Source organism: Eleutherodactylus coqui, chromosome 2, assembly GCF_035609145.1.
Source record: "Eleutherodactylus coqui strain aEleCoq1 chromosome 2, aEleCoq1.hap1, whole genome shotgun sequence".
NCBI lineage: Eukaryota > Metazoa > Chordata > Amphibia > Anura > Eleutherodactylidae > Eleutherodactylus > Eleutherodactylus coqui.
Window position 1 is genome coordinate 325,547,947 of NC_089838.1, and position 23,892 is coordinate 325,571,838.

Here is a 23,892-nt window from a genome sequence, read left to right on the forward strand (position 1 = left end):
GGGCCTCAGGTGAGAAGATCATTCCTCTAATCACCACACAACTCTCATCAGTTACATATCTGCCTGAGATGGAACTGTAGGATGGGTTTTGCAGCAAAAAAACAACTTCCTCTGGGGGCCGGAGTGTTTTGAGACAAAGTGTACAAATACAAAAAGCACATAACCCCTTGTCTTAGGATGGTAGGGTATGACGATGTATCAAGTTCACGGGACTTCATTTATATTTAGCTGTGAGACCGTTCTAGACTGTGTGAACATCCTCAGTATAGACTTTACTGAACTGAACCTCCTACCATATACCCCAGTCCATCCCTGTAGATTCAGTCATGGGCAGTGTGATCACTATCACGCCTGATATATTCAATATGCTCATAACTACTGTCTCATATTAATTTTTGCCCCAAAAGAGACACAATGTCTTATTTTCAGGGAAGGGGTTGTCTTATACTCACCTAGCTGGCAGCATTTCAGTGCCTCGCGCTGGCCTCCGGCGCTGCAGCAGGATGCTGTGTCCTCCGCGCTGACAGCATTCTCTTCCAGGTAACTAATGAGGCTTTGAATAGCCCGCCTTCAGCAAGCGAGTGCTGTCATTGGATCACGAGCGCCGCTGGCTCAGCCAATCAGAGTCGGCACTCGATGAACCAATCACAGTCATTCAGTGATGTAATTCACTAAATGGCTATGAATGATTGAGCGCTGGCTCTGATTGGCGCCGGCACAACTGTTGAGTGGTGTTGTCACTACTGTCATGCATGTTATCTTCCCTATTGTATATTCACTGGTATCATGCAAGGTTCATTCATCACTGTAGTTCGTAGTTCAGTCAGTACCTTCCTGTAGAGTTTATTTACTACTGCTATGTGTAGTATAATCAGTACTTTCATTAAGGTTCACTCACTACAGCCATGGATGGCATAAACACCGCTTTCACGCTTGGTATATTCACTACTATTGTGGGTGGCATTTTCTTCATCAGACGTGTCACAAGTCTACAAGTATCAGCACTTTTTCGGTGCTGGGGCTGCAACGTGCTGTGATCTCTTCCCGCCTGAACTTGTTTCATTTCAGCACTTTGGCCACATTTCTTGTAGGGTGTTCCAGCTTTTCTGCCCTCTAGTCACAACTCTGTTTCCGTCTCTTCTCGCCTGGTCACACCCCCTTCATTGTTTATGGGAAAGCCCCCATCCGGATTGCCCCAGGATAGGAATACGCTCTTTGGCCGGCACCCTTCCTCGCCCTCCTCTTTCTTCTGTGAGTCACCATCACATTATATCATTTTCTTGTCAGTTGTGAATTTGTGGGAGAGCGGTTAACCCCTTTCTTTCCATCTTACTCAGGAAAGTCATGTTTCACTAATGAACAGCTGACTGATTAACCCTTGTGCTGCTGTATAACCAGAGCCCATATGTTTGTCCTGCTAGTTTGCTACAATGTAGAAGTAGAGTATGTCATTTAGAGGGTTAAAAATTATTTCACAAATCTGTGAAACAGGCAATCTTAAAATAGGTTTTGTTTTTTGATGCTGGGAATTCAAATCTGCTATTAGTTTGTTATTGCACAACATTTGGCTTGGTAAATCAGCCATAGAACAAAAGGAATATTCACTACTCGCATAGAACAGTGTATATTGCCAAGAAACATTTAGTTTCTGCTGTATAAAACATACAGAGAGCATGAAACGTATCTTTCTAAACACAACTTAAAAAATTGAGAGATTAAGTTTTGTTTTGATTCCTTCTTGGACATCAACCACCAACTTGCTTCTTGACCTCTAATACATCCCTCCCTTTTGTCGGCTGTATATACACAGTTTGTTAAAAACACTCCGTCCCCCAGAAGAAGTCATCATTTTGCTGTAAACCTCGTCCTGCAGCTCCATCTCAGGCAGATCTGTAATTGATGAGAGTTGTGGTAATTAGATGGACGGTCTTGTCACCGGAGGCCCTAAAAGTGGTTCCCCCCTTGTCCTATAAGAGGCTCTCGGAAGCCTCTTCTGTGTAGTGACCTCTTCTCCCACTTGTGTAGAGCTTGTTGACCACTAGACGCCTCTATGACGCAGAGAAGAGATTTCACCCCCTTACCAAGTCTGAGAGGGGCACATTATTGGGATGTGAGAAGCTGGATGGTCGCATCGATGAATTGTCCCCCAGCTGGACTGTTCTGACCAGACTGTTAGGGGGTGTTGGGACCAGTGGATGCTAAGCTAGAAGCAATGGGATGAAACTGAAAGGGAGGAGACACAGATTAGATATTAGACAGTGAGGGGGATCAATGTGTGGAACAGGTTACCACAGGAGGTTAGGAGTTCTCCTTCAAAGGAAGTCTTCAAACAAAGGCTGGACAAATATCTGTCTGGGATGATTTAGTGATCCTGCATTGAGCAGGGGTTTGGACCCGATGACCCTGGAGGTCCCAACTCTACCATTCTAGAATATGGATGTGCGATCTCCCACACAAAGCATAAATCCACAGACGGGTTCTGTGTGATGTAAACCGCATCCGAGAATGTCGGGCCTGACTTTTTGTCGCCCATGTGAAGGCATCCTTACACTGGACAACTGTCAGGTGTGTCGTCCCAATGACTATTGCTTCAGTCCTTTTAAACAAGAGCATTAGTCGTTCAGTGAATGTGTTGGAGATCTCTTCCAGCCACCCATTCACTGTGAACAGGAAGTCCTACAAAGACTGCCTGTTTACACTAAGCGAGATGTCTTACTAGTCATTTAGTTTTAGTGAGTTGAAGCAAAGTGATTGGTTTCGAATAAGTGTGATTTCTCCCTTTAGTATCTCGTCAGGATCTACATTTACAAGGGATAATTGTTGCCGAGAAAACGCTCATTTGAGCAATTTTCTAACTGATATTGGCCCATGTAAAGGTAACCTTAGTACAAGTCCAGCCTGTAGACAGAAATGATCCCTTTCATTGACAACAAGCAGAGATCGTGACATCAGTGAAGAGTTTAAGCACAAAGCATATTAGAAAGTTGCAGAACTTTTCATTGTAAGATGTTAAAAACTTTATTGACAAAACACTGGACCGCCCCCTTTGGAGCAGAAAGAGTTCCACCCAAATCCCGAGACAGCATTACCTGCCAAATAGTAGAGGCTTCCAGGAAAAGAGCTCCAGATTCTGGGCCGAGATGCGAGGGTTTAGGGAAAAGTGAAGAAATGTTTGCCTGTAAAACAAGGAGTGTGAATTGTCCCGCCTGAAGAACAATCTGCTAATCTCCATCATGTGACATATGGCGGGAATCATCGAGTGTTAACATGTTCCGTCAACCTTGATGCGTGTCACCCGGCATCTGTGCTGCACACCTGCCTACTGGAGAGGATACTGCACTGTATAACCAATTATTTAACCCCTTGGATGCCACGACCACAGCATCTCAGTAAATTTAAAGACAAGAGGGTCACTCTGTGACCCATCAATGACAACCCTTACCCCCTGAGAATGGGTGATGCCAATGGCTTTCCATGTCAGCTAATGATCTAATGAGGTCTGCCATGCTTGTAACACATAGCCTGTCCGTTGCACACTGACAGCCATAATGCACTGCAATACCCATGAAGAAACGTGATCAATAAGTCTTACACAACGCAAAATGCTACCAGTGAATACCACAAATAGTCCTACAAAAAAATCCCATGCCCTCACACAGCTCCGCCGACAGAAGAATAAAAAGTGTCGGGCTTCATCCAGACAGCCGCAGATTTCGGTCATGTGTTGTCCATGGATTTCAGGTACCGCTCGTGTCCCATCATAGCCAATGCGAGTGTTCCCATGAGTGGGGGTCCGTGAGAGAAGCCGATGGCTGTCCTATTCTTGTTGCAGGAATAGGTGCAGCCGGTGTATCCTGGACCGCTGCCACCTGTTCTCCGATGCGAGTTGTGCCCGACGCCATCTTCACGTGCCAAAAACTGCAGCAGAAAAACACAACGTCGATGTAAATGGAAATCTATCAGAAATCCGCGCAGTCGAGCAATTTTTCTCAGAGCTCAAAAAAAAAAAAACATGGCACATGGAATTAACGTGGAAGCAACACGGATGCCGCACCACTCTCTGCCTTCTGCAAACAATGATGCAAAAACACATTTTCTTCTTTTAACCCCTTAACCCTTTGCAATCCAATTTTGGATTCAGGGTTTCCTAGGGGGCTTTCTCTTTCTGCCATTATACAATGGCGCCATCTGCTGGCTAGAGCCAGTTCTGTGGTATGGGACATGCTGGAGAGGCCCCCGACAACAGAGCGTCCAGTAATATACAGTAAGAATACCCTGCTTCCAACATCAGAGCTGTACAGCCTTCAATCAGAATATCTTCAGACGTCAGACAGTGGATTGCAAAGGGTTAATGATGCAGCCTTTTCTTTCATTTTTAGTCCTTTCTCCCCAGATTCTCTGACTTGTCTGTGGGTTGTTTTTTGCAGGACGGGTTGTATTTTTCGCAAGTGCCATGTAATGTACTATGTCATATACTGAAAAAAAAAATAGGACGTGCCAATTTTTTCTATCATTAACTCTCGAGCAGAGAGAAAACCAGCCGGCGTAAAGTTACCTGTTTGAAATAATTGATGCCTTTTTTACGTGCAGCCCGCAAAACAGAGATTCATTGCTGACGGAATCGGCTTCTGACACGGCGGTCACTGGCCATGTGATGGGTCAATATCACACTCGTCATATTAAAGGCCCGCGGGATGACTCCGGCCCGTTACATTATTTTATGTGACCCACGACAAGGTTTGGGCGCAGAAGGACCGATTCTCCACTTTCCCCTTGAGGACTCCGCCAACGCTTGGCAGAGGGGGCGGTGCCAGCACAAAGAGCAGGGCCATCTTGGATTCTGAGCTCCGGTGCACCTCCACACCGCTCATAGCTCACCTCCGCCAGCCCTACCCAGCACCCCGCCATGGTAGGAAGGGGATAAAACCCAACATAGTGCAGCGAGCGCCACAGCAGTTAGGCTGCGTGCAGACGAGTGTGAGTACTGCGCGAGACGCAGCGAACGCACGCGAATATACGCTCCATTCTTTGAATGCCGTCATATACATTAGCGATGCTCCGGGGTTAACCTAAAAAAACCCCAAAAAACTATGTATCCTATTTTTTTGCACCCCTCGGAACGCATCGTCCATTGATTTCAATGGGACAGTCAAGCACGGCGTGTGGCGGACCCGCGAGTGCGATGCGAGGTTGACCACTGAAATCAATAGCAAACACTTGCGATCCTCCGACGCGCCTGAAACAAGCGCCGGGCGATCGCAATTTCACAGAAGTCATGTGGCCGGTTTTGAATGAAAACCGCCGGACATCTGTGTGTGAAACGCGGGTTGACGAGCGCCATATTCGTCCGAGTTTCTTAGCCCAATATCGCATTCGCCTGTGTGAATGTAGCCACACATTTATAGGGCGCCTTCAAACATGGGGGTGTAAGCAGTTAGACCGCGACGACATGCTGTATATTTGCGCAACCAAAATCTGCCTGCGCCCGTGGATTTCGCCCAGTGCGGCGTGTCTGCGCACGCAATAACAGTGAATCCACAGGTTTTCTGCGGATGTCATTGACATTCACACCCGCTTTAGTGAGGCGCACAGACAGATCATGTTACGCATTCGTTAACGCGAGCGCTCATTACTGCGCGCCATACGTTCTGCAAAACCGCCCATGTGAAGGAGTCCTTAGGGAGTTACAGTAGGGCTCGTTCACAGCGGCGGACGCAGCTTCAGTCTGTGAACCGAAGCCCGGCGGATTCATTTTTTGCACACAAACTGCTTTTTCATACTTCGGGGGAAAAAAAAAAAAGCCCCCGTAGATCTCTCCTACCCTCATGCGTAAATACGCAGCGAGCACACGTTACACATTCGCTGCGGACTTACGCCATCCTAATGACTTTACTGCGCACTCAGTCCGTAATACGGAAAAAAATTAGGACGCGCTGGGGTTCACTTCACCCGTATAAAATACACGTGTGAAGAATGTGCGTCTGAACGCCCCGAGGTGAACAAGTGGTGTCCGAGCCGTCCGTGTTACCAGCGCAAAAATATGTGCTCGGAAAACAGAGCGCAAATACACCGTGTGAACGAGTCCTTACAAACGGCACTTAGAACGCTGACGCCTCTGCCCTATATATACCCAGCTGGTCGGCTGCGTCTGCCACCCCTGCCCTATATATGCTGGTTGGCCGCAGCTGATGCCCCTGCCCTGTATATACCCAGCTGGTTGGCCGCAGCTGATGCCTCTGCCCTGTATATACCCAGATGGTTGGCCGCAGCTGACGCCTCTGCCCTGTATATACCCAGCTGGTTGGCCGCAGCTGATGCCCCTGCCCTGTATATACCCAGATGGTTGGCCGCAACTGACGCCTCTGCCCTGTATATACCCAGATGGTTGGCCGCAGCCGATGCCCCTGCCCTGTATATACCCAGATGGTTGGCCGCAGCTGATGCCCCTGCCCTGTATATACCCAGATGGTTGGCCGCAGCTGACGCCCCTGCCCTGTATATACCCAGCTGGTTGGCCACATCTGTCGCTCCTGCCCTGTATATACACAGCTGATTGGCCGCGGCTGATACCCCTGCCCTATATATACCCAACTGATTGGCCGCGTCTGACGCCCCTCCCTGTATATACCCAGATGGTTGGCCGCAGCTGATGCCCCTGCCACGTATATACCCAGATAGTTGGCCGTGTGTGACGCCTCTGCCCTGTATATATCCAGCTGTTTGCCCGCAGCTGACACCCCTGCCTTGTATATACCCAGCTGGTTGGCCGCGGCTGACGCCCCTGCCCTGTATATACCCAGCTGGTTGGCTGCGGCTGACGACCCTGCCCTGTATATACCCAGCTGGTCCGCTGTGTCTGACGCCCCTGCCCTATATATAGACAGCTGGTCGGCCACGGCTGAAACCCCTGCCCTATATATATTCAGCTGATTGGCCGCGGCTGACGCCCCTGCCCTATATATACCCAGCTGGCTGGCCGCAGCTGATGCCCCTGCCCTGTATATACCCAGCTGGCTGGCCGCGGCTGACGCCCCTGCCCTATATATACCCAGCTGGTCGGCCGCAGCTGATGCCCCTGCCCTGTATATACCCAGCTGGTTGGCCGCAACTGATGCCCCTGCCCTATATATATCCAGCTGGTTGGCCGCAGCTGACGCCTCTGCCCTGTATATACCCAGCTGGTTGGCCGCAGCTGATGCCCCTGCCCTGTATATACCCAGATGGTTGGCCGCAGCCGATGCCCCTGCCCTGTATATACCCAGATAGTTGGCCGCAGCTGATGCCCCTGCCCTGTATATACCCAGATGGTTGGCCGCAACGGACGCCTCTGCCCTGTATATACCCAGCTGGTTGGCCGCGGCTGACGCCCCTGCCCTGTATATACCCAGATGGTTGGCTGCAGCTGATGCCCCTGCCCTGTATATACCCAGCTGGTTGGCCGCGGCTGACGCCCCTGCCCTGTATATACCCAGCTGGTTGGCCACGGCTGACACCCCTGCCCTGTATATACCCAGCTGGTTGGCCGCGGCTGACATCCCTGCCCTGTATATACCCAGCTGGTTGGCCGCAGCTGACGCCCCTGCCCTATATATACCCAGCTGATTGGCCGCAGCTGACACCCCTGCCCTGTATATACCCTGCTGGTCGGCCGCGGCTGATGCCCCTGCCCTGTATATACCCAGCTAGTTGGCCTCAGCTGATGCCCCTGCCCTGTATATACCCTGCTGGCTGGCCGTGGCTAATGCCCGTGCCCTATATATACCCAGCTGGTTGGCCTCAGCTGATGCCCCTGCCCTGTTTATACCCAGCAGGTTGGGACACGTGCTCCTGTATAACCGGCCTGCAATGGCCGCTCCAATTACTAAGTGCTATGAAAGAGGGTAAAAAACAAACCTCTGAAACAATTAGAGAAAGTGAGTAAACAGGATGAAATAACCTCCTGACAATTACACCCTATTATCAGCACTTCTCGCAGTCATTATTACAGCTCAGCCATGACGTCACCTGCTGAGAAGCGGCGGGAAAAGCGCCAAACACTACAGACGGTCAGCCGGGAAATTCTTAACTACGGCCGTCAGCCACGCCTCCTTCATCCTGATTCGTCCTGACGTCACTCATTTCCGGCAGAGGTGGAGCTTTCTCCAGCATATAAAATCCCGCGCTCCGCCAGCGTACCTCAGTCATTCTCACACTGTGCGTCCTTTAAGCTGTAGACGTAATGACGTCATCACTGCCCACTGTTGCCGTGGAAGAGTGCGGCATCTGTTACCTTGACTACAGTCAGGGGAGAAAGCCGTGCTCATTGGCTGCCTGCGGACACGTGATCTGTTCCTGCTGCCTTGCGCGTCTGGCCACCAGGATCGGCGAAGTGACCTGCCCATTCTGCCGTACGCCTTCCCTGTTGCTATGCGACGATGAGGAGGAGGGAGTTAATGACGTCACCGGGCCGTTCAAGTGGCTAAAGAGACTGTACAAGAAATCGAAGGCGGGGTTTCGCCATAGAGGTGAGGGGGCGGGGTTATGGCGTTGATTGACGGGTTGTGGTTGTTGCTCTTACCAGGTGGGGCGGTACTTGGGCAGTGATTGACAGGAGGCAAACGGCAGCATGCCGGATTAGTGGGTGTTCTGTATTCCAGTTGTCACTGAAAAGTGCTGAATTATCAGACTAGATTTGATTAACTCCTTAAAGCCTGCTGCCCACATGTGTAACCCGCTGCATGCTGCCCACATGTGGCAGTCGTGTGGCAGACAAATGCACAATGCCCCTGTGTACGTGTTTTGTGCTGCTGATCGCCTGCACCGTCACGGATGTGCGTGTAGCCTGCGCTAAGATAGAACACTGCTTTTACGGCGTACATACTGCGGCAAAAACACTGCGCCCCTCTGTGGTCAGCCCAATGGGGACCATACCAAACGCATTGTCCCCTAAGAGGACTCATCTGATCGATACACTGTAATCCCTAGGTACTGCAGTAAATGGTTTTACTGCAGGCATTGTATAAAGGTGTCTGGTTACCGGACCACCCCGCTTCAGTAGCACTGGTGGTATACTTGGCCATCCATGGCTGCCGGGGTCTGGCGCTGGAGCCCGCTGTGGCCCCGGGGACTGTTGTGCCGTATGATGTCACAGGTAATCACGTGACTGCTGCGGAGACCTATGCTTTACCTCCTCACATCGGGATGAGAACTAATGGCGGTCCAGCAGCTTCTCATTGGCTGCGGCGGTCACCTGCTTACCTGTGACATGTAGTAATCACCGGGAGCGCTGCGGGCTGCAGCGCTGGATCCCGGTGACCGTGGAGGGGTATTAAGCTGTGTGTTTTCATCCAGTATGTACACTATTGCTGTGGGGCTGTCCGGTAACTGGACAATCCCTTTAAGCTGGACCACAGGCCTATCTTAAGGGTCTTATTACATGGCAGCCCTGGGGGCCTTCAGAGGGTAGCCGAACACCCCGTGATGTCATCGATGAGGGCATTTGGGACCCGTGAAGTCAGTCAGGGCATTTAAAGGGCTAACGCCTATGTTTGATCATGGCTGGGTGTCTAACAGACGCCTTGTACGGCGCTCTACACAAACCCTGCGCACCCAGGAGGTGCAGAAGTCCTGAACGTTAAGGGGTTAAAGGAATTTATTTTTTTCTTTAACTTTAATATTGCCCCCCTGGAGTATTCCTCGGGTCTGATGATTGTGGTGCCATCTTCTATAACTTGTGTCCTTCTTGTCCCCTAGGTTCTCTGAACCATGAGGATGTGCGGGACATGGCGATGATGTGCTCCTACCTCGTGTGAGGGCTGCTCCGAGGAGTCTGTAGAGGGCGATGAAGAGCATCCAGATGGCTTGGACAATGGAGAAGAGAGGAGGAGGAAGGTGGATCTTGATGACTTCACCCTAAGAGTCATAACTGGCCACTCCAGGAAACTTCCTTAATCCACCAGCACTTATGGAGCGTACGGCTGGACAAGGCTGGCCACTTCCTCTTGCATCAATGGCGGGGCCGAGGCCCCCAGAGCGGTTCTCTGGCTCTTGATGATAGATGGGGCCCCTAATGCAGACTGTTCTCCCATATTATGACTATGGACGGGTGTTGTCTTGTATCCTGGACTAATTCCAAGATAATGACGGCGCCCCCTGCTGCTGGTCTGGGCTTGTAGACTATGGATGCAGAGTGTTGTAATCCTTGCATGTGACCTCTGACCTCATCCTTCCTGTGACTTGATGAAACTAGTAACAGGCAAACCCTTGAGCCGCCGGTGACTCGCAATGATCTATTACTGGATGATGTCATGTTTCCTCCCATGATGCACTTTGAGTATTTATATGTATTTATTCTATGAGGTGATGTATGTGGTCTCTATAAATATATTTATCATAAGTTACACGTGTCTCGGTGTCTGTATATAACCTGGTTACCATTAACCCCTTAAGGACGCGGCCTGTTTTGGTCCTAAGCACGCAACGATTTTTTGGAGATCTCCACTTTTCAAAAGCCCTAACTAATAGACAGAGGGGGAGTGCAAAAAGGGGTGTTCACATATATATATATATATATATATATATATATACTTTTTATGGGATTCTGAGGGACTTGAACGAGGACAGCTGTGATAATGCACTGTAGTACTTCTGTATTGCAATGCATTATCACTTCCACTAGCAATCGCAGGCCTGGATGCCAATGTCTGGCGTCTGGTTACCATTGCAACTCATCGGCCCTCCACGACTATTAGAGGGCCAATGATCTAGACCGCACGCTCTCTGTAAGGCTGGATTCACACGAACGTATATCGGCTTGGTTTTCATGCTAAGCCGATATACATTGTCCTCATGTGCAGGGGGGGAGGATGGAAGAGCCAGAAGCAGGAACTGAGCTCCCGCCCCCTCTCTGCCGACTCTCCACCCCTCTGCAATGAGGAGAGGTGGGATGGGGGTGGGGCTAATTTGCAGAACTTAGCCCCGCCCCTGCCATGCCTCCTTTCATTACAAATAGTGCAGAGGGGCGGAGAGGAGGCAGAGGGGGCGGGAGCTCAGTTCCTGTTTCTGGCTCTTCCTCCCCCTCCCCCCAGATGAGGATGAAGTATATCGGCTCGGCGTGAAAACCGAGCCAATATACATTCGTGTGAATCCAGCCTCAGCCCTATACATGCCACGATCTGCAGTGATCAACATTCTCCCCCCCTGCTGTTGCTGTCCGTCGGCCAGCACTTGCCCCAGTGGCGCAGGCTCACTTCATAGAACAAAAGTTTTTGCCCCGTTGGGTTAAGTACCGTGCACCCAGGATGTAAACTTGCATCTGTGGAGTTAAAGGAGTTGTACTACAATAACAAGTTACTGTGACTAGGGGTAACTTGCGGTTGTGGTCCAACCCCTCTAACTATAGATCTAGGTGTGGTGACTGGTTCCAGTAGTAGGTGCTCCCCCAAGCTGTGGGTGGTGGAGTGTGGAATAGGGGTATTCTCTTACATGGTCTGCGACTAGGCACATTGTAACACACTGAAGTATGTTGATGGGTCGGCTCAGTGGTCAGCAGTATTTCCTTGCACTGCTGGAGTCCTAGGTTCAAACCTGACTAAAGACGACAGGTCATCAATAGTTGATCAGCTGGGGTCCACCACCTGGGATACACGGGTTGGAGCAGAAGCTGCTACGCCGCCCCCTCTGTAGAAGTCAGCGCTTGTAATTACAGGCAGATTACTTTTTTTTTTTTTTTTGCCTTGTGGCCCTTCTGCACAAGCCAAGTCTCAGCCCAATGTCACAAGCACTGGCTCAGCTGATCGATGTCTTCTTACATGGCCCAATACTTTGGTTGTGTCGAAGGGCCTTTTGGTGTTCTTTTACAGGGAGCAATTATGGGAGGTGTCACATCTGCATTCAGGATTCTGTCTTCCTGCTCCATTTAGGGAACAGGAAAGGGGATTACCTGTGGCTGGATAGAACCGAACAGACTCGGATGACTATAATGGGGTCCAGTTGCTCTGCGCTCAGGTGCCTGGCTTTTAGCCAGAAGAAAAGGCGCTACATGCAGCACTTTTTTTTGTTCCGGATCTGCGATGAAACGTCCGCCGTAGGATCCAACGTAGAAGTGACACCACCCCTACTCTTGTACCCAAACGCTAATGGCGCTCACTATCCAGCCTTTACACAGCCCGATTCGGCCTCTAGGCAGAACAATCGTTCGTTCCACATGGGGAATCAGCGCTGCTCGTACTACTTTGTTCAGCAGACAGTATAAAGAACAATCATTTCAATAGCCATGAATGTGTTCCTCCAAACCACTGCCTTGACTCTCGCTTTCACATGTATGGTCATATTGTAGTACTAGTTAAGGTCAAACCCCGTAGTGTTCATACAGCAGTATCACCCGCTTACCAGACCATGGTGCCCTCTTTAATGCCAACAGAATTGGACTATAGCTGCTGCCCATGCCAACAATAGTATCAGCCACCTGTTATACCTTTATAGTAGGGCTAGATATGGTGCCCACATAACAACCCCGAGTAATCTACAATAAGGCAGCAGTTGGGGTGGTTCCCTCTAGCTAGACTCTAATGTCTGACAGGAAGCGACATGTTGAGGTGCCACCTTTACCATAAGTACTAGCCAATGTAAATGAGGGTGTCATTAGGAGGGCGGCTTATCATGGCATAGGGTTTTACCTCTGTTATTCCAGTGCCTGCAGCTAGCAATTATGTCCCACTCAGTGGCCCCAATAGTAATAGAGTCCCCAGTACAGGCCCCATTAATAAGTGCCCTCTTCATCCTGAAAACCCCTGCCAGTCCTGCACGTTCTGTAATCCTGGCAGACGCTTGGAGAGGTTAGGGGCCACAGTGTCTGTCTGCAGCCGGGCAGCAGCTAGAGAGCAAGTGACATACGGCAGGGGCCCTGGCCTTTAGACTTGATTACTGGCTAGGTTGTGACCCTCCTCGGAGGCAGCTTCAATGGCATTTCCGCTCTCAATGCCAAAGTCTCTTCAGGGCTCAATGTGATGAAATAACACTACCTGGCAGAAGCATCTTTATGGACCCCCCCACCCCACCCCTTCTTGCCAGGACTGTTACATGCTAGTTGACACCAATAGTGGGTCCTGGTTGGACTCCACCATGAAGCTTTCTGTGCACCCTAGAGCTGAAGAAAATGAAGTCTGTAATTAGACCACCTTCACATATAATGGTATTTGCTGTGGACTCCTTACAGTGGAAAACCCATAGCAAATCCAGATTGGCTAGATCTGCACCTAATTGGTGCAGATTTGGCTGTTTGTTTGTCCCCCCCCCCCCCCAAACATGCAAATGCTGACTCTTGTCTTTGAAGAGTTGAATTTAGCAGCATAAATGGACATGCTGCAGATTTAAAATCAGTAGTGTTACACTTCTATGGCTGCCCAGTCGCCAGATTTATCGCCGATAGAGCATGTATGGGACCATCTGGGGCGCCAACTTCCATGGTCTGAGCTTGCACAATGTAGAGGCTCAGTTACAGCAAATGTGCAGTGACATGCTGCAGGATACCAGACAGAACCTGTATGCCTACATGCCCGCCTGTATCACATTCTGTAGCCAAGCTAGAGGCAGTATAACAGTATACTAGGGCCTCCATGCCTACCCGTATTACATCTTGTATCCAAGCTAGAGGCGGTACAACAAGATACCAGCACCTTCATGCCTGCCCGTATCACATCTTGTATCCAAGCTAGAGGTGGTACAACAGGGTACTAACGCCTCCATGCCAGCCCTTATCACATCTTGTATCCAAGCTAGAGGCATCCAACAGGGTACTAGAGCCTCCATGTCTGCTCATATCACATCTTGTATCCAAGCTAGAGGCATCCAACAGGGTACTAGAGCCTCCATGTCTGCTCATATCACATCTTGTATCCAAGCTAGAGGCGGTACAACAGGGTACCAGAGCCTCCATTCCCCTCATATCACATCTTGTATCCAAGCTAGAGGCGGTACAACAGGGTACTAGAGCCTCCATTCCCCTCATATCACATCTTGTATCCAAGCTAGAGGCGGTACAACAGGGTACTAGAGCCTCCATGCCCCCATATCACATCTTGTATCCAAGCTAGAGGCGGTACAACAGGGTACTAGAGCCTCCATTCCCCATATCACATCATGTATCCAAGCTAGAGGCGGTACAACAGGGTACTAGAGCCTCCATGCCCCCATATCACATCTTGTATCCAAGCTAGAGGAGGTACAACAGGATACTAGAGCCTCCATGCCCCCATATCACATCTTGTATCCAAGCTAGAGGTGGTACAACAGCATACTAGAGCCTCCATACCCCCATATCACATCTTGTATCCAAGCTAGAGGCGGTACAACAGGGTACTAGAGCCTCCATGCCCCCATATCACATCTTGTATCCAAGCTAGAGGAGGTACAACAGGATACTAGAGCCTCCATGCCCCCATATCACATCTTGTATCCAAGCTAGAGGTGGTACAACAGCGTACTAGAGCCTCCATACCCCCATATCACATCTTGTATCCAAGCTAGAGGCGGTACAACAGGGTACTAGAGCCTCCATGGCCCCATATCACATCTTGTATCCAAGCTAGAGGCGGTACAACAGGGTACTAGAGCCTCCATGGCCCCATATCACATCTTGTATCCAAGCTAGAGGCGGTACAACAGGGTACTAGAGCCTCCATGCCCCCATATCACATCTTGTATCCAAGATAGAGGCAGTACAACAGGGTACTAGAGCCTCCATGCCCCCATATCACATCTTGTATCCAAGCTAGAGGTGGTACAACAGCGTACTAGAGCCTCCATGCCCCCATATCACATCTTGTATCCAAGCTAGAGGCGGTACAACAGGGTACTAGAGCCTCCATTCCCCTCATATCACATCTTGTATCCAAGCTAGAGGCGGTACAACAGGGTACTAGAGCCTCCATGCCCCCATATCACATCTTGTATCCAAGCTAGAGGCGGTACAACAGGGTACTAGAGCCTCCATTCCCCATATCACATCATGTATCCAAGCTAGAGGCGGTACAACAGGGTACTAGAGCCTCCATGCCCCCATATCACATCTTGTATCCAAGCTAGAGGAGGTACAACAGGATACTAGAGCCTCCATGCCCCCATATCACATCTTGTATCCAAGCTAGAGGTGGTACAACAGCATACTAGAGCCTCCATACCCCCATATCACATCTTGTATCCAAGCTAGAGGCGGTACAACAGGGTACTAGAGCCTCCATGCCCCCATATCACATCTTGTATCCAAGCTAGAGGAGGTACAACAGGATACTAGAGCCTCCATGCCCCCATATCACATCTTGTATCCAAGCTAGAGGTGGTACAACAGCGTACTAGAGCCTCCATACCCCCATATCACATCTTGTATCCAAGCTAGAGGCGGTACAACAGGGTACTAGAGCCTCCATGGCCCCATATCACATCTTGTATCCAAGCTAGAGGCGGTACAACAGGGTACTAGAGCCTCCATGGCCCCATATCACATCTTGTATCCAAGCTAGAGGCGGTACAACAGGGTACTAGAGCCTCCATGCCCCCATATCACATCTTGTATCCAAGATAGAGGCAGTACAACAGGGTACTAGAGCCTCCATGCCCCCATATCACATCTTGTATCCAAGCTAGAGGTGGTACAACAGCGTACTAGAGCCTCCATGCCCCCATATCACATCTTGTATCCAAGCTAGTGGCGGTACAACAAAAATAAGTTTAAAAAAAATTACAAAATAAAAAAATAAAAATATATACATAAAAAAGAAAATGACCCGCAGCCGACGCCAACCAAAACCATCGCCATATATGTCATGTAATCCGAAACCATACATATCATGTAGCAAAATGTCTGAAACAAAATGCGGACCCCGTTCCCATCCTTTATATCGGCATAAATATACTATTTAAAACTAAAAGATGGGGGGAAAAATCAGTGAAAATAATATTGGTAGCTGAAGGGCAGTAAAACCAGCACATGGCCAAAATCCCTAAAAAGTGTCTGGTCCCTTAGGTACAAAACAGCCTGGTCCTTAAGGGGTTATTCTGTGTGTGTAGACAAATACATGTGTCATGCAATGAGCACAATGAATTTCTGGATAGCGCCATGACAGCGGCTGAAAGGTGACATTTCTGGTGACAGGGGGTCTGTAAAACAGTCTTGGGAAAGTCACATAAGCTGATCATGGGTTATGCTGATGCTGGGATCCCTGTCATTGCCAGTAAAGAGCGGGAGCCTACAAGTGTTTGGTCTACACTACATGGGAATGTACCGCCCCTCCCAGAAATCTCAGTATGCAAATAAGAAGTATATATAGCCTAAACCTGTCGAAGCAGACCAACTATTTCCTGGTGCTTATTATGTCTTCCTTAATTATTAACTTGTCTGTACTAAGAAGGGATTTAGCAACAAGGAAAAGTTATCGGGGAAGAACTTTATCTGCCAAGTGAAACTTCTCTCGAAAGTTATTGCAGAACCTTCTCCACCCGACCTCACTCAACTCTTGTCAAGAATGTCAAGAAGTCGAGAGCAGGATATGGCAGAAGTTATGGATTACGTAGGATGGAGAAACAGGAGGAAATATGTAATTTATTAAAGGGGTTATCCCACCAAACCAAATTATTCCTTGTGGCATAACTCACTGATTAGCGGAGGTCTAACCACTAGGATCCCCACTGATACCAAGAATGTGATCTTGGTATTACGGCGGTTGCACATGCGCATTGCTGCTTCTTTCATTTTAACAGGACCGCTAGTCACATCATAGCCGAGCACTTTAAATCAGGTACCTTTGACTTTCTCGTTGAAATGAATGGAGCAGCGGTGCTCCTTTCGCTGGTGGAGGTGTAGCGATGCAGGATTCAGCAGATACGATGCAGCAGATGGAGTAACCAAAATGTACAATATTTATTTAGGAACATTGAAATAAAAATGAACAGTGGAACGATGATGGTGAGGCAACTTGTACTTTCATTTCACAGCGTGCTAATAACTAATACGTAGTAATACCTCCTAAGTTCACCTACCACTGGCAATACAGTCTCTTAGGAGTACAGCATGCAGAACCCACTCACCAATCCCAATGAGCCTAGTGAGCATGCGGAATTCCGTTGCGCCACAATTTGGTGCACGCTGTGATTTTGGCACAATTTTTGGTGCATTTTCCTGTCCATCCTTATGGCAACCTTAACCTCTTAGGGTGTATTCACATGGGCAATATCCACACGCGAGTTAATAGCAATATGGGTGGAATTTGGACATGAAAATAACACGTTGATTCAATGTGTGTATCCACAGAGAAATCGCTGCAAGTCCCGGTTTTTTGGAAATATCGTTCATTGTTTTCTCTGGACCCCCAAAAAAGTCGCTTTGCATGTGAGTATGATGCAATTTGTTTATATTTTCTATTGAAGCAGCACCCGTGAATATCGCATAAACTGCAATGTGATGCGATGTGAGGGAGAAAAAAAAAATCGCTCATGTGTATGACCCTTTGGGGTTCATATTCGTGCGAAATTTGTGCATCTCGCAACGCACAATTCTCACGCGATTTTTCTTGCACATTGGTTCATCTGGCGTTGTGTATTTACTGTACTTCTTGTGCGCCTTAGTCGTGTGCAATGCTGCATGCAAAAAAAACAAAAACCGCTGCTCTCAGCCATTGACATGGCCAGTTAGCTGAATGAGTACAAGATGTCTTCTTTCCCTGCAAGTGCGCAGGAAATCAGAGCATGCTGTGTATTTTTGCGCAACAGAATCGTGCAGCCAAATACGCATATGTGAATGAATCAATTGAAATCAATGGGCTCTATTTTCTGCATATTGCACGTGCAAATCCGCTCGTGTGAATCCGGCCTTCCACATATAAGTGACCGCCGTTGTCTTATTTCGGGATGCGCCGGAGTGCAGTTTTCATGGTCGGTGAGGGGCCCAGCGGCCGGACCTTCATCGATCTGCAAGATCGTGTAGATAAGAGATGAACTGCTTTGGTGAGAAAACCCCTAATGTAAAATATAAGTCAGGAGACCAAGAGTAGAAGAAGCGATGTATGGGCACCGAAGCAAGCAGCAGATGTTGGGGGATTTCAGCTCTGAAGCCTGCAGAACTGTGACTATACTGTAGCTGTATGATGGCTGCTCATTGGTATATTACATCTCTGACCGGCGCAGTATAGCATTCTGGCTGTTCTGCATGCTGCTGGGAATCGCTGTGTATGACCTGCCCTTGTATCAGGAAGTCCAGCCTTCTTACTTGACCTTATGTTGTAATGTAATATACATATAAGGTACACGATAATCATGTTCTTCCATGTGGCGGTATGATAATGTGACTGCACCCGAGGGAGGCGGCAGCTGGAGATCGCGGCTCTTCTCGGTTAATTAAGCCCCGGGAAGACCAGTTTAGGAGCAGTTTACTGGTAAATGAATAATTGGTGGCCCGAGGGAGGTGGACGAGTGTGTGGGAAATCCAGTTAGGAAAGTAACATTAGAACTGGTGAATTCCGAGGAGCGGCAGGTACAGCAATCACTGGACTGGAGAATTACTACCACATTCGCTGATATTGGTTATACCACGCCGCTTATCTGCCGCCGTCCCAGAATGTCCAGAAGGCTCTGATGTTACCATAGGGGTGAATTTGAGTTGTAGCAATGAAGATAAAACTTTAGGGATAAAAAACCTAGGTTCAGGGGGTTTTTTTAACCCCCTAATACCATAGGACATACATTTACATAATGCAATATCAGGGTATGTATGAAGGGAGATCACGTGGCGATCTCCCTCCATACAACGCCGGCGCCAGCTGTTTCTTACAGCTGACACCTGCCCGCAAAAGCTCTGATAAGCCGCGCGGCTCATCAGAGCTGTTAGCCCTTTAAATGCTACTGTTGATTCTGACAGCGCCATTTAAATCCCCCGGCTGATGTTGCGGGGTCTCATAAGGCCCCCCTGCAATGAGATCGCAGGGAGCCATGTGGGTGTCATGGCAGCGGGGGCCTTCTGAAAGGCTCCAGGGCTGTCATGGCAGAATGCCTATCAAGCCATCCCCGTTTGTTGGCTTGATAGAGTTTCTGCCCAATCCCAGTATGATGTAATGATAGGGTATTACATCATACTGTAGGAGCGATCAAAGCATCGCAAGTTGTTGTCCCCTCTGGGGACTGAAAAACAAGAAGTAAAAATAAGATTTAAATTTTTTTTATTAATTATCAAAAAAAAGTAATGTTAAAAAAAAAAAACCTCTTGCCATATTTATAATAAAATAATCAAAATAATAAAACAAAAATACATATTTGGTATCGCTGAGTCTGCAAAAGTCTGATTTATCAAAGTAACACATTACTTACCCCGCATGGCGAACGTCGTCAGAAAAAAAAGTAAAGAACGCCAGACTTGTGCTTATTTGGTCACCCTGTCTTCAAGAAAAAAACATAATAAAAAGCTATCAAAAAATCGCTTGTATTCAAATATGGTGCCAACAGGATCTACAGGACATCATGCACAAAATGAGCCCGCGCACAACCGTGTTGACTGAAAAATAAAAAAGTTATTACGGTCAGAAAATGGCAGCAGAAAAAAATTTGAAAAAATATTTGAAAAAAAAATAAAAGTAGTACAGCAAAAAACCAAAACGATATCAGTTTACGATTGTAGTAATCGTACCGACCCCTAGAGTAAAGTTATCAGGTCATTTTTGTTGCAGTTTGTGCGCCGTAGAAGCAAGACGCAATCAAAGATGGCGGAGTTTTGTTTTTTTGCATTTCTCTCCACTTAGAATTTTTTTAAACATTTTTCAATACATTATATGGCACATTAAATAGTACTAGTAAAAAATGCAACACGTCCCACAAAAGACAAGCCCTCATACAGCTGCACCAATGGATAAATAAAAGAGATATGATTTTTTAAGAGGCGGGAGGAAAAACCGAAAATGGAAAAAAAGGGCCTTGTCCTTACGGGGTTAATAATATACAGTCATTCACTCTGACACCCGATTGACATCCAATTACTTAAAAACCTAAACTAATAATACTCATAACCCGAGTAATAAAATTAGGGGTTCACATACTTTTATGGCAAAGCGTTGAATGTAGAGATGAGCGAACGTGTTCGTCCGAACTTGATATCCGTGCGGATATTAGGGTGTTCGGTATGTTCGTTATCCGTAACGAACACCATGCGGTGTCCGGGTTACTTTCACTTCCTTCCCTGAGACGTTAGCGCGCTTTTTTGGCCAATAGAAAGACAGGGAAGGCATTACAACTCCCCCCTGCAACGTTTAAGCCCTATACCACCCCCCTGCTGTGAGTGGCTGGGGAGATAAGGTGTCCGCCTGATATAAAAGTCGGCCCCTCCCGCGGCTCGCTATGGATGCATTCTGACATGAGTTTAGGGAAAGCGCTATCGTGTTGGAGCTGCTATAGGGAGAGTGTTAGGAGTATTTTAGGTTTCAAGAACCCCAACGGTCCTTCTTAGGGCCATAAATCTTCTCTATATGCGCTTAATGGGGCCGGCGGCAGCAGCGCTGACCCCATTGAGAACATATAAAAGACAAATCCTTCTTCTCTGGCACAGCTGTAACAGCTGTAGCAGAGAAGAACGATGTTTGCCCATTGAATTCAATGGAGCCAGCAATACAGCAGGTTCCACTGAATGCAATGGGCTGCCGGCGATCGCAGGATGAATGGTCGGAAAGGGGTTAAATATATAACCCCTTCCCTGCAATTCATCCAGAAATGTGTTACACTAAAAATATATACCGGCGTATAAGGCGACCGGGCGTATAAGACGACCCCCCAACTATCACCTTATACGCCGGTAATACAGTGGAGCAAAGAATAAAAAGCATTACTTACGTTTTTAGATGATCTGCAGCGCTCCTGCAGGCTGTCACTCCCTCCTGGTCCACGGCAGAGTATTGCTTTCTCCACGAAAGACTTTAAATCCCTGCCTCCAGAAAGACACGTGCCTTCAGCCAATCACAGCCAATGACAGTGATGTCATTGAATGGCTGTGATTGGCTTGAAATCCCTGCCTCCAGAAACACAGCCAGTCACAGCTATTCAATGACATCATTGTCATTGGCTGTGATTGGCTGAAGGCACGTGTCTTTCTGGAGGCAGGGATTTAAAGCCTTTCATAGAGAAAGCTTGTCTGCCGTGGATCAGGAGGGAGTGACAGCCTGCAGGAGCGCCGCAGATCATCTGAAGAAGTGAGTAATGCTTTTTATTCTTTGCTCCACTGTATTGCCGGCGTATAAGGTGACAGTTGGGGGGTCGTCTTATACGCCCCGTCGCCTTATACGCCGGTATATATTTTTAGTGTAACACATTTCTGGATGAATTGCAGGGAAGGGGTTATATATTTAACCCCTTTCCGACCATTCATCCTGCGATCGCCGGCAGCCCATTGCATTCAGTGGAACCTGCTGTATTGCCGCTCCATTGAATTCAATGGGCAAACATCGTTCTTCTCTGCTACAGCTGTTACAGCTGTGCCAGAGGAGAACGATCTTTATGCTGACAGTGGGGGGGGGGGGGGGGGGGCACTCTTGCCGCTATTGTGGCTTAATAGTGGGACCTGTGAACTTGAGATGCAGCCCACCATGTAGCCCCTCGCCTGCCCTATCCGTCACTGTGTCATTCCCATCACTTTCTTGAATTGCCCAGATTTTCACACATGAAAACCTTAGCGAACATCGGCGAAATACAAAAATGCTCCGGTCGCCCATTGACTTCAATGGGGTTTGGTGTTCGAAACGAACACCCGGACATCGCGGGAAGTTCGTTCCGGATAACGAACACCCGAACATTTTGGTGTTCGCTCATCTCTAGTTGAATGTTGATTTAAATATTGTGTAATAATACTGCCATCTGTATAGACTGATGAGGACCACCCCGTGTCCCAGTATTTATCACTCAGAGAGGAGAGGAACAGGTTAAGTTTTCCGGTCACAGAACTTTTTTTTTAGTTGCGGAAGCAGCAGATTGTTTAATTTGCCTTGCTTCTCTCTAAATAGCTCTGGGAATTGTGAAACGTGTGTGAAAGGCGAGGAGGGGTGTCTGGCGGGGGATAATCTGCACAATTATTTCATTTGGTGAGACCTGCTGTAGCCTGACGCGTGAGATCCCCAGCGGCCATTCAGCTAGAGATCTGCTGGAGTGCATGTCAGCCGTGTGCACACGGAACGGTGAGCCCAGGCGTGTGCGACTATCATGTAATAATCCATAGCAATATCACATATACAGATAGATAGAAGATAGGATCATGGGGGGCATCAGGAGAGGTCTGGGGGCGCCTGACGGGAACATTGTTCTTCCTCTATACAAGTCACTGGTCAGACCACACATGGGATATTGTGGACAGTTTTGGGCACCGGTACTAAAGAAGAACACATCAGAGCTTGAGCGGGTACAAAGATGGGTTACTAAAGTAATAAATGGAATAGGCGGACTACAACACCCAGCGAGGTTATCAAAATTGGGGTTATTTCGTTTAGAAAAAAAGACGTCTGAGGGGCGACCTAATAACTATGTATCAATATATGAGGGGACAATACAGAGATCTCTCCCATCATCTATTTATACCCAGGACTGTAACAAGGGGGCGCTCTAATAACTATGTATAAATATATCAGGGGACAATACAGAGATCTCTCCCATCATCTATTTATACCCAGGACTGTAACAAGGGGGCGCTCTAATAACTATGTATAAATATATCAGGGGACAATACAGAGATCTCACGCATCATCTATTATACCCACGCCTGTAACAAGGGGGCGCTCCAATAACTATGTATAATATATCAGGGGACAATACAGAGATCTCTCCCATCATCTATTTATACCCAGGACTGTAACAAGGGGGCGCTCTAATAACTATGTATAAATATATCAGGGGACAGTACAGAGATCTCTCCCATCATATATTATACCCAGGACTGTAACAAGGGGGCGCTCTAATAACTATGTATAGATATATCAGGGGACAATACAGAGGTCTCACCCATCATCTTTTATACCCAGGACTATAACAGGGGGCGCTCTAATAACTATGTATAAATACATCAGGGGACAGTACAGAGATCTCTCCCATCATCTATTTATACCCAGGACTGCAACAAATGGTGCTCTAATAACTATGTATAAATATATCAGGGGTCAGTACAGAGATCTCTCCTGTCATCTATTTATACTCAGGACTGTGCCTATAACAAAGGGGCGCTCTCTACCTCCAGATGAAAGAAGGTTTCTACACCGACATAGAAGGGGGTTCTTTACTGTTAGAGCAGTGAGACTAAGGAATTCTTTTCCTGAGGACGTGGTGATGGCAGGTTCTATAAAATAGTTCAAGAGGGTCCTGGACGTCTTTCTTGAGCGATACAATATTATATGTTACATCATTAATAGCTTCAGATGGGTCGGTGATCTGGGGATTATTCCAATTACCACATTGGACTCGGGAAGGAATTTTTTTCCCTTGAATGGGGAAAATTGGCTCCTATCTCATTGTTTGTTCTTATTGCCTTCCTCTGGATCAACACTAGGGGGTAATAGTCTGAACTGGATTTAATTGGTTTTCTTTTAAGACATGATTTTTAGAATGCAAAAGTAGTAAAAAAATATGGAAGTTGCAAATATAACCTCAGGATCATCATAATCGTGCGGATCCAGTTCTGTTGAATGGTGAACATTGTAAAAATTTAACCCAAAAACAATGGCAGAATTTCTGGAGGGTTTTTCCATCTTACCCCAAAGAAAATGGAATAAAAGTTCTACAACACATTCTATGGACCCCAGAGTGCGGCCAGTAAAACAACAAGTCATCCCAAAAAACAAGCCCTCATGCGGCTGTCAACGAGTCATGGCTCTTGCAATGATGAAAATCACTTGTTCCTTAAGGCCC

At 47.8% G+C, this 23,892-nt stretch overlaps 1 long non-coding RNA gene across 1 annotated transcript; it reads left to right on the plus strand.

Annotated features, from left to right (window-relative positions):
* The first annotated feature begins 8,034 nt into the window (after nt 1–8,034).
* Nucleotides 8,035–10,379, plus strand: LOC136613015 (uncharacterized). Its single transcript, XR_010790432.1, has 2 exons — nt 8,035–8,504; nt 9,733–10,379. It is a non-coding gene; the product is annotated as an uncharacterized lncRNA (long non-coding RNA).
* The last annotated feature ends 13,513 nt before the right edge of the window (nt 10,380–23,892 follow it).